This window comes from Zonotrichia leucophrys, unplaced genomic scaffold (genome assembly GCF_028769735.1).
Source record: "Zonotrichia leucophrys gambelii isolate GWCS_2022_RI unplaced genomic scaffold, RI_Zleu_2.0 Scaffold_257_73630, whole genome shotgun sequence".
In the NCBI taxonomy this organism is placed as follows: domain Eukaryota; kingdom Metazoa; phylum Chordata; class Aves; order Passeriformes; family Passerellidae; genus Zonotrichia; species Zonotrichia leucophrys.
Window position 1 is genome coordinate 35,023 of NW_026992462.1, and position 5,837 is coordinate 40,859.

The window sequence follows — 5,837 nt, forward strand, 5'->3', positions numbered from 1 at the left end:
TGCTGCTGCTGCCCGGGAATTTTAAAAGCGGTGTATACAGCTGCATTGTGAAGCTTTTGTCTGCTCGTTATCGCTTTCTATCTGTGGTTTTTTTTAGAAATTGGTAGCTGATTTTAGCTTTGTTTTTGGTCAGGCGGGATTAAGTACTTTGCTTTTTAACATGGGTTCCAAACTTAGCATTGTACAAAGGGGAGTGTATTATCATATTGTTAGCATTTTAGTCAAGAGTAATGTGAAATTCTCTAAAGGAAAATTGAAACAGTTTATAAGATGGCTTTTTCTGCAGTTCCCAAATATTTCCCCTGAAGAAATCCACAATATTCAATTCTGGGATAAAGTTGGGAATGAATTGATAACCTTAGGACAATCTGGGAAATCACCCTCAGCTAAATTTGTGTTCTGGAGTTTACAAATTCGAACAGCATTGCTCAAACAAAAGGAAATGGAGAAAAGGCCAAATGTAAAGCCATGTGCCTCTGCTCTCCCTGTTCCTCCCTCTCCCTCTAAAACCCCTAAACCTCTTTCCCCAAAAAAATCCCGAGCACGTGTTAGCTTTTCGGAGAGCAGTGATGTCCAAAATGGCCCCCAGTCCCTAGGGGGTGCACAAGATGGTGGGTGCCACGTGGCATCTTCCCAAACCGGGTCTTCTTCTTCCCAAAATCCTCTTAAGCATTCCAAAATTCCATCCCCATCCCCCTCTCCTCCTGTTCCTCGTGACACCTTCCCCCCTCCCCCCGCCTTTCCTGCAGTACCCTCAGCTCCGCCCCTCTACTCCTGCCAGGGGGCGGCTGCTGACGTGATGTCACCAGGTGACCCCGCCCTCTGTTCCCACGGTATCCCCGCCCCCTGCCAGCCCCTTGACCCCGCCCCTTATTCCCACGGTTTCCCCGCCCCTTGCCGGCTCCCTGTCCCCGCCCCCTCCCCGGGTTCCCACGGTGGGGACACACCCACTGCCTGTCCCCAAACCTGTAGCTGTGATCCCAATGCTTCTGATTCAAGGGATACAGAGCAGGGGACAGCAGACCCAATGCATGGTGCCATGTTGTCACTGGCCCCTGTTACGTTTCAGCCTGCAGCTCAAGCTGGAGCAGCCCCAACTGCTAATTGGAGTTCTTTTGGACGACAATTGATTAAAGAGATCTGTAAATCTCATAAAGAATATGGTCCACACAGTCCATATTTCCGTGGCCTTTTAAATTCTGAATTAAGTAGGACTATTGTAGTTCCACATGATTTAAAACAACTGTTTTCATGTCTCATGACATCCACGGAATTCAAATTATGGGAATCAGCATTGAAACAACTGCTAAAAGATGCTCTCCCAAGCTTACAGGCTGATCCAAACACAGCAAAAGACAACAATGGTAACCTTATTACTATTGACCACCTCTGTGGTGAGGGTCAATGGTCTTCTCCCTCAGTCCAAGCTGCTGCAATTCCTGCAGAAACACTCGAGAAAGTAAAAGAAGCAGCTGAAAAGGCATTCTTTTCCCTCCAACCTGAGGGGCCTTTTGAGCCCTATAGTAAAATCAAACAACTACCATCAGAGCCTTTTGTGAAATTTGTAGAAAGGCTAACTAGAGCCATTGAAATACAGGTTAAAAAGGAAAATGCAAGGGAAGCAATTTTAGAAGAAATAGCGTTTACAAATGCAAATGAACAGTGTCGAGCAGCAATCCTGAGCCTTCCTTTGGAACCTTCCCCTACACTAAAAGATATGCTTCTAGTCTGTAACAGGAAAGTACCTCTGATGAGTGTGGCTGAAGACACCAGACTAAGGCTGCTGCCAAGACCACCTCAGCGTGTTGCTGTTGCCAGCCCTGCACCTTCTCTTTCAGCACAGCAGTACCCTGGGCAGCAGCGGAGACCGGCAATGGTTGAGCCCACTAAACCATGCCTGCTTTGTAATAAGCTAGGGCACTGGAGTAACCAGTGCCCCCTGAAAAGGGAATTTGATGAATTTAAAAATGGCAGGGGAGGAGAACTACAAGCCCTCCCTGGGGGTCAACAACAAAAAAACGAAGAATAAAGCGCCAGCCTGCCAGGCGTGCAGACATAAAAGGAGCAGGCCAAGAGAATAAGGGTAGCAAAATAAATCAAGCGCGCAATAATATTAACATTTGTGTAAGTGAAGCAAGGGCTTCAAAGACCAAGTCTGCTAGTCCACTGTTGAAAGTGAAACAAAATAACCTTTGTTATGATTTAAGTGATTCTGTATTAACCGCATCTTCTGTCAATGAGCCTTACAGGTTGCAGCTGACAGAGTCACTCCACCTGAAGGACACTGACTGGCATATTGTCTCTGTAAATCCTGAACAGAAAGGTACTTGGAACCAAATTCGTTGTAAGTACATCATCACTGGGGACAAAAACACACCACAAGAGATCGAAATTGCTCCGGGACTGACAACATCAGATCCCAAGCAATTTGTTCTCAGCCTGCACTGTTTCCACCCACCCCTGTTTCTTCCCAAGGGACAAATTGTTACTCAAGCTATCCCTGTGCCATCTTTACCTGAAAATGTTGATAAACAAGGGCCCACAGTCGCCCGGGTCCAAGTTATTGGGACAGATAAACCCAAATTGTGGTGCAATGTCAGTGGGGGTGGGGAGTCTAAACGCATTGAGATGCTTGTAGACACAGGTGCAGACTGCACAGTGATTCCAGTACAAGACTGGCCAGCACATTGGCCCTTGGAAAATGTTGCCGGTCACCTTCGAGGTGTAGGAGGTCTGCAATTGGCAAGGCAATCCAAAAGCATTATTCAATTCGAGGGTCCAAACGGACAATTGGCAAATATCCGTCCATTTGTGTTAGATTATTCAGAACCTTTGTTAGGGAGAGATTTAATGGCCCAGTGGGGTGTCACAATTAATATTCCAGACTCTCCACAGCATTTTTGTGCAGCAGTCATTAAACAACAGCGCCCCACCCAAAAACTTAAGTGGAAAACAGACAAACCAGTTGATGTGAAACAGTGGCCACTCAGTAAACAAAAAATAAAGGTGCTTGAAGAACTAGTAGAAGAGCAACTAAGAAAGGGCCACATTGTGGAGACCATGTCCCCATGGAACTCTCCAGTGTTTGTCATCCAAAAAGCTGACAAAAAGAGGTGGCGACTTCTCTGTGACCTCCGACAAATTAATAATGTAATTGAAGATATGGGTTCTCCTCAACCTGGTATGCCATCCCCAACAATGCTTCCCCAAGATTGGAAATTAGCTGTTATTGATATTAAAGATTGTTTTTTCCAAATCCCATTGCACCCTGATGATGCACCGCGTTTGGCATTCTCTGTCCCTTCTATCAATTCAGAAGCTCCTATGAAAAGGTACCATTGGACCGTTCTTCCTCAGGGCCTAAAGGTATCTCCAGCTATCTGCCAGTGGTATGTCTCTTCCCTGCTTTCCCCAGTTCGTGCAGCCGCAGAGAAGGCCATCATTTATCATTATATGGATGATATCCTTGTGTGTGCCCCCAATGATGATTTACTAACACATGCGCTTGACCTAACGATCGATGCATTGATTGTTGCAGGGTTCGAGCTCCAAGAACAGAAAATTCAAAAGATGCCACCTTGGAAGTATTTGGGCTTAGAAATTGGAAATAGGACCATTGTTCCTCAAAAACTAGAAATCAATCCAAGGATCAAGACCCTTGCGGATGTCCACAAGTTGTGTGGGTCTTTGAATTGGGTAAGACCATGGCTTGGTCTGACTAATGAAGACCTTGCCCCTCTTTTCAATTTATTGAAAGGGGGAGAGGACCCAGGTGCTCCTAGGTCTATTACCCCAGAGGCACGGAAAGCTCTAGAAAAGGTTCAGATTGCAATGTCCACAAGACAGGCCCACCGATGCCGGCCTGATCTGCCATTCAAATTTATCATCCTAGGTAAGTTGCCACACCTCCATGGAATTATTTTCCAGTGGGAGGAAAAACAAACACCTAAGGCAAAGGACACACCAAAAAAGGACCGGGACCAGAGGGACTCTCTCTTGATCATAGAATGGGTTTTCCTCAGTCACAAAAGGTCCAAGAGACTGACAAAGCCTCAGGAGCTGATAGCAGAACTGATCCGGAAAGCAAGGACCCGGATCAGGGAGTTAGCAGGATGTGATTTTAAGTGCATTCACATTCCAGTTGCGTTAAAATCAGGTCAAAATACTATGAAAATACTGGAACAATTGTTTCAAGAAAATGAAGTGTTGCAGTTTGCTCTGGATTCCTACTCAGGACAATTTTCGGTAGCACGGCCCGCTTGCAAATTGTTTGAACAAGATGTTCAATTTACTTTAAAATTAAGAACTGCTCTAAGTAGGAGACCTTTAAAAAGGGCTCTAACTGTCTTTACAGATGCGTCCGGGAGGTCCCACAAGTCTGTTATGACTTGGAAAGATCCTCAAACCCAGCAGTGGGAGACGGACATTGCTGAGGTGGAAGGTTCACCTCAGGTTGCTGAATTGGCTGCAGTTGTTAGGGCTTTTGAAAGATTCTCAGAACCATTTAATCTGATTACAGACTCTGCATACATGGCAGGAGTAGTATCCAGAGCAGATCAAGCAATACTGCAAGATGTATCTAACATTGCACTTTTTGAATTGCTCTCAAAACTGGTAAAGTTAGTCACTCACCGAGAGCAACCCTTTTATGTGATGCATGTCAGGTCACACACTGACTTGCCAGGGTTTATCGCTGAAGGCAACAGAAGGGCAGATGCTCTTGCTGCACCTGCAGTGATGGCCACTCTCCCAAATGTTTTTGAACAGGCAAAAATCAGCCACCAGCTTTTCCACCAAAATGCACCTGGCCTGGTTCGCCAGTTTAACATCACTCGAGAACAGGCCAAAGCGATTGTGGCCACGTGCCCAAATTGCCAACAACATGCACTCCCTACAGTGAGTACGGGAGCAAACCCAAGGGGACTGAACAGTTGTGAACTGTGGCAAACAGATGTAACACACATACAGGCTTTTGGACGGCAGAAATATGTTCATGTTAGTGTAGATACCTTTTCTGGAGCGGTCTATGCTTCTGCCCACACAGGAGAGTCATCTATTGATGCTATTAAGCACCTCTTACAGGCTTTTTCTTTCATGGGCATCCCCAAGGAGCTGAAAACTGATAATGGGCCTGCTTATAAATCCAAGGAATTCGGGAGCTTCCTGCAGCAATGGGGAGTAGAGCACAAAACTGGCATCCCCTACTCCCCTACAGGTCAAGCCATTGTAGAAAGAACTCACCGTGATATTAAAAGGGTCCTGGACCAGCAACAACAGGTTCTGAAGGTAGAACCTCCCCACATCCGGTTATCCAGGGCACTATTCACAATCAATTTTCTGAATTGTTCTTTTGACAGCCTGAACCCACCCATCCTACGCCACTTTGGGGGAACAGTCACAGGTTGATGAAAGAAAAACCTCCAGTTTTAGTAAAGGATCCTGAGACTTGGAAAATGGTGGGACCTTACAAATTGGTTACTTGGGGACGTGGATACGCCTGTGTGTCCACCCCCTCTGGTTTAAGGTGGGTTCCTTCCAAATGGATAAAGCCCTATGTTCCCAAAGTCTCAGAGAAATCTGCAGAAGCACCCCAGGTTGCTCACGCTGCCTGGAGAAGAAAACGCCGCACGCGTTCTCTGGAGGAAATTCCATTTAAGCCTCCTATCTGGAATAGTTTGTAATATATGTTTGTCTCAAGTTTTTGTACCAGTTTAGATCCCACTGTTCGTGTGTAGCCTCGAGATGTCATGAGACTGAGCCTGCTTCTCGTCCTACTCGTGATCATCCCACCTGCAATCTCCTACATAGTACTGCAGCCCAAACCACATATGGACTAC